This window comes from Peromyscus maniculatus, chromosome 5 (genome assembly GCF_049852395.1).
Source record: "Peromyscus maniculatus bairdii isolate BWxNUB_F1_BW_parent chromosome 5, HU_Pman_BW_mat_3.1, whole genome shotgun sequence".
Taxonomy (NCBI): Eukaryota; Metazoa; Chordata; class Mammalia; order Rodentia; family Cricetidae; genus Peromyscus; species Peromyscus maniculatus.
The window spans coordinates 58,285,626-58,296,865 of NC_134856.1; the positions used below are offsets into that span (position 1 = coordinate 58,285,626).

General features: G+C 46.9%; 1 long non-coding RNA gene across 3 annotated transcripts; it reads right to left on the minus strand.

Annotated features, from left to right (window-relative positions):
- Nucleotides 1-1,621: 1,621 nt before the first annotated feature.
- LOC121829462 (uncharacterized) lies at nt 1,622-9,962 on the minus strand. Of its 3 annotated transcripts, none has more exons than XR_013051373.1 (5): nt 9,877-9,962; nt 6,727-6,796; nt 4,203-4,410; nt 2,811-2,983; nt 1,622-1,956 (listed from the first exon to the last, which is right to left on the minus strand). It is a non-coding gene; the product is annotated as an uncharacterized LOC121829462 (long non-coding RNA). The 3 variants fall into 3 exon arrangements; XR_013051375.1 differs by having other exon boundaries at nt 9,853-9,920; XR_013051374.1 differs by lacking the exon at nt 4,203-4,410.
- Nucleotides 9,963-11,240: the final 1,278 nt, after the last annotated feature.

Below are 11,240 nucleotides of genomic sequence, written 5' to 3' on the forward strand. Positions count from 1 at the left end.
TCAAACTCAGAGATCCACCTGCCTCTGCTTCCTGAGGGCTGGGATTAAAGGTGTGTGCTGCCCCCTCCCAGCTCCACAAATTTGTATTTTTATCAGTAACCCACCTGGCTGGTTACAGAGGCTAACCCGAAGAACAGAGGCCGGGGCTCAACTTGTCATCGGTCAACCCAGCTCTTAATGCTGACAGCTCGTAGGACTACGGAGGCAGTCTTGGAACTTTTGCTCAGTTTCAAATATGCAAGCATTTTCACCCAAAGGGGCCTTCACTAGGCCTTGTGCTTCAGCAGGAGGGAGAGAGTGCCCAGGACAGTCCCGCTGCCCTCCAGGGAACTCAAGGGAAGCTTGTATAGTCCGGAGTGCTTGCTGCGTCTGCCCCTGGAGCAGTTCAAGTCAGGCATTCTAAGGGTGGAGGCTGCAAACTTTGAAGGGAGGAGATAGCGGAAGTGCCCCCAACTAGATTTTTGTGAGAAAGTTTAGTTCCAGGTTATTTCTGTGTAGATTTACAAAATCCTGGTTCTCATTACAGACAAGCAACAAGACTGGGAAATCAAGTCCTGTTCTGTCTTAGATAGGACAGAAGGATTCCAGGGACTTTGCCATGGGGTCAATTGCAGAGAACAAACAGTGACAGAGGAAGCCGGAGACTTCTTGGAATCAGCATGTGTCAAAAGACTGCCTGCAATTGCACCCACTAAGTAACTGTGTTAGGAGGCAGGATGGTCACTGGAGAGTAGTCCAATGTTATCGTTATCCCTGTTTTATGGCTGAAGAAACCGGCACACAGTACCTTCCCAGGTACCTGCCCTGGGAACCACAGAAGGATCGCGATTTCACCGGCTGCCTCTTGTGCCAAGCCTGTGGTCTTGGTGTCTGAGGAGGCTCTGCTCTGGGGTTACTAATAAACCCCAGAAACCGTCTCCGAAGATCTTTCCGTGTATAGCACAGGAAGCTTAGGCTATTGCAATCCCCTTTAGTGCTTCCTGATTGGCAGAAGGAAATACTGCTTTATGTTTGGAGAACAGTAGCATCCCGCTCCTCATGATGCCTTCCATTGCAGAGGCTCCTAACTTTTGATCAGTTATGGAATAAGGGAATACCATGCCCTGTGCAAATGTGTTTTGAGCCTGGCATAGTGATAAAAAATATGAACATTATCCAGCCCTCCTGGGAGCCTGACTTCTTGCTGCTTCATATAGGTCTGAATTTCTTTGTTTTCCATGGGGGGGGGGGGCTGGGGCTGGCCCCCCTTGTCTGTCAATTATTCGGAGTTCTGCTCCCCGCTGGCTGGTCTGAGCTGGGATTCCTGGCAGCTTCTCCCTGGGATGGTGTGATCAGGTTGGCAGAGGTGGGCGCTGCATAGAGTACACCAGCTATAAGCGCCACCATCCTGGTAGGCCCGGGGCTGATAAGAGCCCTGCTTTCTGCTGTTCCCCGGAGTGCTCCGGAGGCCCTCTGCGCTCCTTAATCCTCTTCTGCATTTGCAGATAGCTGCCACTTAGTGTCTTCTAAGGCCCTGAGGCATGTAATTGCTTTCCTACTGGGAGGCTGACTGACACTAACATTGTTGCACCTCCCCTGGTTCTGTTTGTAGGCTGTCTGTGAAATATGATGAGAAAATAAATCAGAACCAAAGACAAAGAGGCTTATTTGGAGAAAGTAGAAACAGTGACCTACATGCTGCCATCCCCCAAGAAGAAAAACAGCCAGCCCTGGGACAATACATTCCCTTAGAGCTGACCAAGCTTGTGTGTGGATGAAGATGTTAAGGACCAGTTACTGGGATAGCTAGGCAAAGTGTATCCACTGCCGAGTTACATGGCCCACAATTCCTAAGCGTTGTGTTTTAGATACCAGCATCGGTAGGTGGCGTGCGAAGAAGAGTGAAGGGTGAACATTTGGGCTGTCGGTAGCTGCATCCATTCAGAGGTTCTTTGGACGAAATTTGTTCCTGTGATCCTGAAAGCAAAGAAGGTGCTTATGGGCAGGCCTGCTCCGAGTGAGGGAAATTTGAGTGAGGGAAATTGTTAGTCCCACAGGTATGAGGAGAGAGGCCACTGACCCAAATCATAGCCAAATTAATTAAAGCAAGCTTTTTTGCTTCTTGTTTTTTGAGACGGGATTTCTCTGTGTAACAGCCCTGGTTGTCTTGGAATTCACTTTGAAGACCAGGCTGGCCTCGAACTCATAGAGATCCACCTGCCTCTGCCTCCCAAGTGTTGGGATTAAAGATGTGCACCACCACCACCAAGCTAAAGCAAGTTTTTTTTAATTCGTGTACACATGCTGTCTCTCCCTAAAGGTGGGCTTCAAGAGTTCAGCATTGAACATGGGTAAGATAAGGGTTCTTATAGTTTAGGAGTACAGGGTTTCCAAATAGGGGATTTGGCAGGCAAATAGGTAGGGTTACAGAAGCAGAACATAAGCATAGAAAGTTGGTCATAAAAACCTCCGGAAACAAAGACATGGCTGCAAGGTGGTCATAACAAGGTGGTCATGACAACCTTTGAAACTAGGGTATGGTTGCTGTTTCCTGGAATAGGCAGTACAGAACCTTTTGTAGTTAAGATGGGGGCATAGCCACCTCCTTGAGAAACAGAGATTTCATCAAAACAGGAATGTTTATGTTTACTATAAGATGTAACTTATATAATGTTACATAAAGTTTATAAAGTAAACTATACAATGTTTTCTATAAGATGCTTTCCAGACTAAAATGGAGGTAGTCTGGTTTATCAAAATTAACAGAATGAGGTCCAGAAGAACAAGTTCACCATTATGAAAACAAAAACAGACTGGTTAAGAGAGGTTACCTATGTCTGGAGTGATGGCTCAGTGGTTAAGAGCACTGGCTGCTCTTCCAGAGGGCCACTGCCCAACCTGTAGGCAGCTCCACCAAAGAGTCCATCCATCCTCTGCAAGTTTTTGATTGCGTCTTGTAACTTTTTCTGTGAGTTTTGTGACGTTCCCATTCTCTGTGAGAACTCTGTGGAGGAATTAGAGACACACTGTGGCCACAGTGCCTGAGACACCCTTAGGCCCATTCATTTAGTTGAATGCAGTTCAGTGTTGTGGAGGTAGGGTTTGGCTTTTGGTCATACTTTGCGTCTTAAATGAAAAAATTCTTCCCAGGCCATCTGGCCATAGAGTTAGACCTTGTTTAAAAAATAAATAAATAAATAAATAAATAAATAAATAAATAAATAAATAAATAAAAATAAAAAATAAAAACCAGGATGCTGGAGAGATGGCTCCTAGTGTTCTTTAGAAGGTCAGAGGACCCAAGTTCAGTTCCCAGCACCCACACTGATTAGCTCACAACTGGGTGCAACTCCAGCTCCAAAGGATCCGAAATCACATACAAGTACTCTCTATCTATCTATCTATCTATCTATCTATCTATCTATCTATCTATCTACCTATCTCAACTAAAATAAGATAAAGAAAACTTCTTATGTCCAATCTGAGCTATTGTGAGAATAAAACAGATTTTAGTTTTGTTTTATTTTTGATTTTTTTTTTTTTTTTTTTTTTTTTTTTTTTTGGTTTTTTTTTTTCGAGACAGGGTTTCTTTGTGTAGCTTTGCGCCTTTCCTGGAGCTCACTTGGTAGCCCAGGCTGGCCTCGAACTCACAGAGATCCGCCTGGCTCTGCCTCCCGAGTGCTGGGATTAAAGGCGTGCGCCACCACCGCCCGGCTATTTTTGATTTTTTAAGACAGGGTCTTACTCTGTGGCTCAGGCTGGCCTCAAACTTGCAATAATCAGCCGGGTGGTGGTGGTGGCACACACCCTTAACCCCAGCATCTCAGCACTCAGGAGGTAGAGGCAAGTGGATCTCTGTGAGTTTGAGGCCAGTCTTGTCTACAGAGCAAGTTCTAGGACAGTCAGGCCTACATACAGAGAAACCCTGTCTCAAAAACAAACAAAAAAACAAGCAAACAAACAAACAACACCTTGCAATGACTTCCTGCCTCTGCTTCCTAAGTGCTGAGGTAACCATGCACCTCCACGCTCAGCTGGAATAACAGCTGCTGGTCCTGGTAGCCTTTCTTAATTTGGGGCTTGCTTTCCAAACCTGAATCTACTAAAAGCTGGGCTTTGAGGAATCCTAGTAGAGAATGTTATGTTGCCAGAAGTGTTTGGCTAAGGGTCTTTTGCACCTGTATAGAAGATGTTAAACAGCCAAAAGCAGTGTTGATGTATACCAGACCGCTTTCCCGAAGGAAGAAGTTCTGCACCAATGTCTGCTGGTGTCCTTGTCACAGTGGCCGTTATTTCACACTGGAGACATCTTTTCCTGCACGGGTCCTGGTTCAGCATTACTCCTCAGCTGTGGGCCACCCTGCTCTGGGTATTAGGATTCTCAGGTATCTCAGCTCATACAGGTGGCTTCTCATGGCTGTTGTACCTACACTGTAGGAAAGTCATGCTGGGGGATGTCTTTCTGTACACTTTGAATATATGTTGTTCCCATTGGTTAATAAGTAAGCTGCTTTGGCCTATGACAAGGCAGCTTAGAGGCAGGTGGGAAATCCAAGGAGAGAGACAGGAAAGAGAAAGGCAGAGTCTGGAGAGAAGCCAGCCTGCTGCCCAAGGAACAATGTGCCAGCATACCCTAGTAAAGCCATGGAACACGTTTTTTGAAACATTAATAGAAATTGGTTAATTTAACCCCGCACTCGGGAAGCAGAACCAGGTGGATCTCTGTGAGTTTGAGGCCCGCCTGGTCTACAGAGTGAGTTCCAGGACAGGCACCAAAAACTACACAGAGAAACCCTGTCTCAAAAAAAAAAAAAAAAAGATATAAGAGGTAGCACGACATCTGCCATAGGCCATACAGTTTGTAAATAATATTAAATCTGATTGATTATTTTATAAATGGCTGAGGGACCTCAGGGCTGGGCAGGACCAGAGGAACTCGGGACCAGAGAATTTTACGGCTACACAGTCATCGTGTCTTGGCTACTGCAGAGGCCAACAAGAAGCATGTCGGGTTCAAGGGCTGTGACCATGCAAGAGTCTCAGCATGGAAGCTCCCTGTGAGAGCTTGGCTGCTGCCCCATACTCAGCACGTGGCCGGCAGACACCTGGTTTGGGTCATACTCCAGAAAACATATTTATCTGGTGACTCCACAGTATGAGCCTCACTGGGTTGAGTGCTGCGGATAGTTGTTCGGATGTCATTTTTTAAGAGATATTTTTATTCTTTTTAATTATATGTGTGCAGGCGTTTGTATGAGGGTATGTGCATGTGAGTACAGGTGTCCACAGAGTTCAGAAAAGGATGTCCATTCTCCTGGAGCTGGATTTCCACACAGGCAGCTGAACTAGGCTCCTCTGCAAGAGCGGTCTCTACGTTTAACCACTGAGTCATCTCTCCAGCCCAAGGCTGTCTCATCTAATCGAGTGCTTTTTACTTCCTCACACTTTTTCCGAAGTTAAGAAAGGCAGCCCACCTGTAAGCCCAGCACTGGAGAGCTGGAAGCAGGAGGGAGGATCAGAAGGGTTTAATGCCAGGCTCGGCTGCGTGGTGAGCTCAGTCTCGGTTATGGAAGATTTTGTATTAAAACAAAAAACAAACAAACAAACAGAACCAAAAACCAAAAATTCTTAAGTCTTTGTGAGATGCCAACTAATATGCTCATCATTCTCAGAGCATGAGGCTCGTTTTTATTTTTGGCTCATGTCAAATGTAACATATTAACTCATCATTGCAGTTACAATTTTAGATGTATTATACTTTGCAATGGGAAAGTGTGAAATTTCTAAATAGAAGAAATCACAGAAGTTACTCTCTCCCAATATGCAGAGCCATTGCCTCTTTTGAGGCATAAATCTGTATTTTTATGGATTTAAAAGCAAAATAAAATGTATTTGCTGACCTTTGTCCATTAAGACTGATGACAAAGTCCATTAGTCAGCAAACAAAACAAAAACAAATAGTGACAACAACAATAAAAAACTCTTCAAGAATAAAAACACAATATCAGTTTATTGGGGTTCAATTCAACCAGTATTTGCTGGTCATTTATTTCTCCCATGTATGATCTTATTTTTCTTTTTTTGTTTCTCTTCTCTGTTACTCCTTTACCTCTGACCTAAACAAGTTGCTATGTAACCACTGCAGGCCCCAAATTTGTGGCAATCCTCCTGTCTCAGCCTTCTGAGTGCTAGGACTACAGTGTACTATCTGGTGAGGCAGAGTTCTAGGCATCATAAATTCCAAGATGACTAAAAGTCCATCCTTAGGAAGCCGCTTCTCCCTGCGACAGGAAGCTGGACATGACTTCCAGCACAATGTGGAAAGAGCAGGACTGGTACCAGGGGTTCCTAGCTTTTAGGTGCCTCAAAACCTGGTATCCATTCTCTTTGGGCTACTGGACGCTACCCAAGGACAAAGACCACATCTTCACTGTTCTTTTATCTTTATCAAAGGCTCAGCTTTGGTTTATATAGGAAAGAAAGGGAGGGAGAAAAGGAGGGTGGGGAAAGGAAGAAGATGTTGCAGAGTGAATTCTGTCCCTCGGATTCTTATGTTAGAATCTTAACCCCTAGTGTCTCAGGATGTGACCATATTTAGAAACATTTAAGTAGCAAAGTTAAAATTAGGTCAGTAGGGTGGGCCCAAATCCCATCCCACGGGTGCCTTTGTCGGAGGAAATTAGGACGCAGACACACACAGAGGGACAACCATGTAAGGACAAAGCAAGAAAAGCCACCCATTCTTACCTTGATCTTGGATTTCTGGCCCCCAGGACTGTGAGAGACAGATGTGTCCATGTAGCCCCACCTAGAGCCTCTGTAATGGCAAATCCCAGAAAAATTAAAACAAGACACTGGAGAAGGAAGAGGGGACAATCATTTTGCCAGGAATAGAGAAGGAACGAGAACGGATTTTGTGGCAGAGCTGGTATTTGAGATGAGCCAGGCCGGTGCAGCAGGGAGGGGCCTCATATAGAGAACTCTGCGTATATGAAAAGCAGATCCATCCTGACTGGACAAGGAGGACTCCTGGACCACAAAGAAGGACTGGTCATGGGGATTTGGCTGGGAAAGACCTGGTGCAGACCAAGCGGGCAGAATGTGGTTAGAGCCAGGCTCATAGGTTAAGGAGAAAGAGAAAATAGGAGGTGCATCAGGACTCATCACAGTGAGCCAGACAGATGTCTGAACTGGAGACCAGCCTTGCGAAGGAAGGAACAGGTGAGGATTTTTTTCTTTTACTTTTTGAAACAAGGTCTCATTTTAAAGCCTGGACTGGCTACACAACAATCCTTCTGCCTCAGTCCCTGAGTACTGGCATTATAGATGTTTGCCAGTGTTCTTGGCCGCAGGTGAGGATTGTGTATCACTCTGGGCAGAGTTCAGGAATGGCTGGCCCTGGCAGGAGCATCAATCCGTGGAACACCAAGTCTTGGAATCACCAAGGGTTAGAATCCCCAGACTGGAAGCATACCACCACAAGGAATGATAGTGCCATGAGAGACTTGAACTGTGACAGAAGACACTGGACTTAGGTAGCTGGAGGAGTCTGGCGGGGCTTAGCATCTTCTGACCCAGGTCTCAGTCCATATGGTGTTAGAGCTTCACCCAGATTGCCCATCTTACCTCTGTCATAAATTACAGAGACATACAAGCCCTAGTGTTATTGGGGGGTTTTGCTCTTTTCTTGGGGGGGGGCATCACCAGCTCCCAAGTAAATTCTCACACGGAGGCTTATTCTTACTTATGAATGCCCAGCCTTAGCTTGGCTTAGTTTCTTGCCAGCTTTCATTAACTTATTCTGCCTACCTTTTGCCTCTGGGCTTTTTCCATTCTCTAACTTCGGTAAATCTTACTCTTACTCCATAGCTCGCTGTGTAGCTGGGTGGCTGGCCCCTGATATCCTTCCCTTCTCTGGCTGCTGTATCTTAGATCTCTCCTCCCAGTTTTCTCCTTCTATATATCCTCTCTGCCTGCCAGCCCCATCTATCCTTTCTCCTGCCTCACTAATGGCCATTCAGTTCTTTATTAGATCATTAGGTGTTTCAGACAGGCACAGTAACACAGCTTCACAGAGTTAAACAAATGCAACATAAACAAAAGTAAGACACCTTAAAATATTCTGCTACACCCCAGTACAGCACAGCCCTCCCACACTGAGCAGAAGCATGGCCTCAGGCTCCCCAAGAGAGAGCTGGCTCTGCTATCAACAAAAAATGCAGGACTCCCATGGCTCACCGCGTAAAGGTCCCCTTCCTGTTCACCTTACGTCGCCATTGCAGGCTGCACACTGCTCTGTGATGCCATTGCCTCTTGGGTTCAGTTCTCTAGCAGAGCCCTTAAACACCCACCATGGCCGTGGGAAGGAAGAGCACATCAAAGCTGCTCTGAACTAAAGCCCCACCCACAGGGCCCAGGAATGGCAGACCCCCCAGCCAAAGGATTCTACTGAAAATGAAGGAGGAGCCTGACTCTTGGCCTGAGAGCCCTATCTCCTGTGGAGGACCAGGGGCTTCCAGGGGAATTGGGGGCAGGGAGAAGCCCGAAAATTCCTCGTGGCTACTAACCAAGGCTGACTTCCTCTGAGGCCACTAACCAAGGCTGACCTCCTCCGTGAGTTAGTTGGAAGCAAGCATTATAGGATGAGATGAGAGGGTGTTTGTCTCTGTGGTCTCCCCCAAATGCATGTGCTAGACTGTCCCCAAGAAAAACAGGAAAGCCCCAATTTTAAAAACATCTTCCCAGGACCCTTCAAAACTGTAGAGATCACCACCCGCCCCCAACAAAGGAAGTCTGAGAAATGGTCATAGACCATAGGAGGCAATGTGATGGGGACCCTGAAGGGACCCAGAACTGTGAGAAGGACAAGGGATCGAGTGGCGCCTAATGCTGTGTGGAGTCTTTCAGTAGTGACATACGCAAGCTGTCGCTGACTTTGAACATGTGGCCTGATCTTGTAAAATATTAACATAGAAGGCAGTGGGGGTGGGAGAGGTCCAGAAGCTGTGTACTCTCTTTGCCGCTTTTCAAAAAGTTTTTAAAAGTAAGAATTTTATTTAGATCAAGCAGGGGAAAAAAAGACCATAGCATTTCCATTCACAGAAGGATCCCACGGACTCAGAACTTCTCATAGGCTGGCAAATGCCCTGCTTCTGAGGCTGTCACACCCCCTCCCCTGAGGGGCATGTGTGTGACTGGAGCTGGGGGTGGCACTACCTTGCCCCTTTGGACCAGAGCCCTGTGCTTCCTCTAGGCTGCCTCGGGGACCTCCTTGACTAGGATTCGGAGTTTTCCTTTGCTCGTCTTGAGCAGACGGCGCTCACTCTCAGTCTAGTCAGGTGCCCGGGCCATCCCAGAAGATAAAGTCTCTTCTTGGGAATTGTGTTCCTGCCAAGTCTACACTGGAAAGAGGCAACATCTGGAATGCGATCTGAAAGGCCCTGCAGCTTGATAGAAGTGAGGAATGAGAGTGAACTGAGTATATCTAAGACCAGGCCCTGTCTTTAGGGCTGAGATTTGAGTCAGGACTCTTGGTAGACACAGTGGAAGGTCCTGCGGGTCCAGGAGGGAACTTGGCTTCACCAAGCGAGGCTGCATGGTGACTGAGGCTGCCTTCTTTTAGGAGGGTGACTTAGATAGTGTTTAGGGGGTTGGGAGCCAGAATCTGAAAGATTCAGTGGCATTCCTTGTAGCTAGAGTTTTCCTGCCTTGCCCACAGTCAGGACAAATCTTTGTCACCCGCCAGTCCCACAGCCGCTCAGACCCAACCAAGTAAACACAGAGACTTATATTGCTTACAAACTGTATGGCTGTGGCAGGCTTCTTGCTAACTGTTCTTATAGCTTAAATTAATCCATTTCCATAAATCTATACCTTGCCATGTGGCTGGTGGCTTACCGGTGTCTTCACATGCTGCTGGTCATGGCAGCGGCTGCAGTGTCTCTCCCCCTCAGCCTTCCACTTCCCATAATTCTCCTCTCTCCTTGTCCCACCTACTTCCTGCCTGACCACTGGCCAATCAATGTTTTATTTATTGACCAATCAGAGCAATTTGACATACAGACCATCCCACAGCAATTCCTGTTACCACGAGCTCCCTGGAATGAAGTAAGAACTGCCAAGGTGTATGGCCAATGGGAGTGACCGCTCTCAGCCCCAGATGCAGTTCAGAGCTCCCTGCAGAGCCCCGGGGCGAGTGTCCAGTAGTTTCTTTCTTCTCCTTGGATTGTTTCTTGAGCTCTTTGGCTGCCCTTGTTCCCTCCTTCAGCCTACACCTTTGAGTGGCTTTCTGGACACTTCTGCCTTCAAAGAATTGGCCACGAGGTTCAGTGCCGCATGGTGCAATGTGATGTTGGCAGCAGCTGACCCAGTGTGGCCAGTGGCTTGGAGACTGTGTCCTGTCATGTCATCAGATCCCGTCACTCGCCTGTCCTTCAGTGTTGCCCGGGCTGGGATTTGGGGTTCATAGGAAAGCTACTGAGTTGGTTTCATTCCTCCAAAGATGTGGGGATCTGGTAAAAGGTAAGCAGTGCCCGGGTAACCATGACTAATGCTGGAGGACATCCTCCCTCCATCTTCCTGGTACCCTAAACACAGCATCTTCAAGTTATGCCCACGAGCTGTCATCCAGCAGCCTCCTCTGTGGGGAGACACTGCTTTTTCCACTTGTGACTGGCTGATGGATAGCAATCCATGGCTGATCCAGCACCTCACTCCCAAACTAAGGCTTTTATAGCATTTGTGGGATCCTTTGGCAGTAAAGAATGTGACTGAGCACAACCGACAGGCACAGAGTGGGCTGCGAGGGTGACAAGAAGACAGATTGGCACTCTGCTGGTAAATCTCAAATATCTCATTTTTTTTTTCCTCCTGCGGTTTGATTTTGCTTTGTTTCTGAAAACATTAGCATATGAAATTCAATTTGGTGTTCCTCCTCCTTAGATGAGAAGTTAATGAATTTCATTGCTATTTGATCTGGCCACAGGCTATTTCATTAGCTAAATACAACTTCCATTAGTTTTAGTGGCCTGGTGATTATAGCAGATGTAGGCTGGAGTAGGCAGTTAAAATGCTGTCCCCACCCATTCACCAAGGCTTCTGTTTCTCGAGGGAGGCTGCGTGGCCCTGCCAGGTTCATAAAGACAGTCTCACCCTGACTAGACTGTGTCGGGCTGTTCTAGGGTGAGCAAGGGTGTTTCTTTGTGGGAGGCTGTGCCTCCAGGAAAGGTCTCCTGAGATTTCTGGGACCTGAACCATCAGAC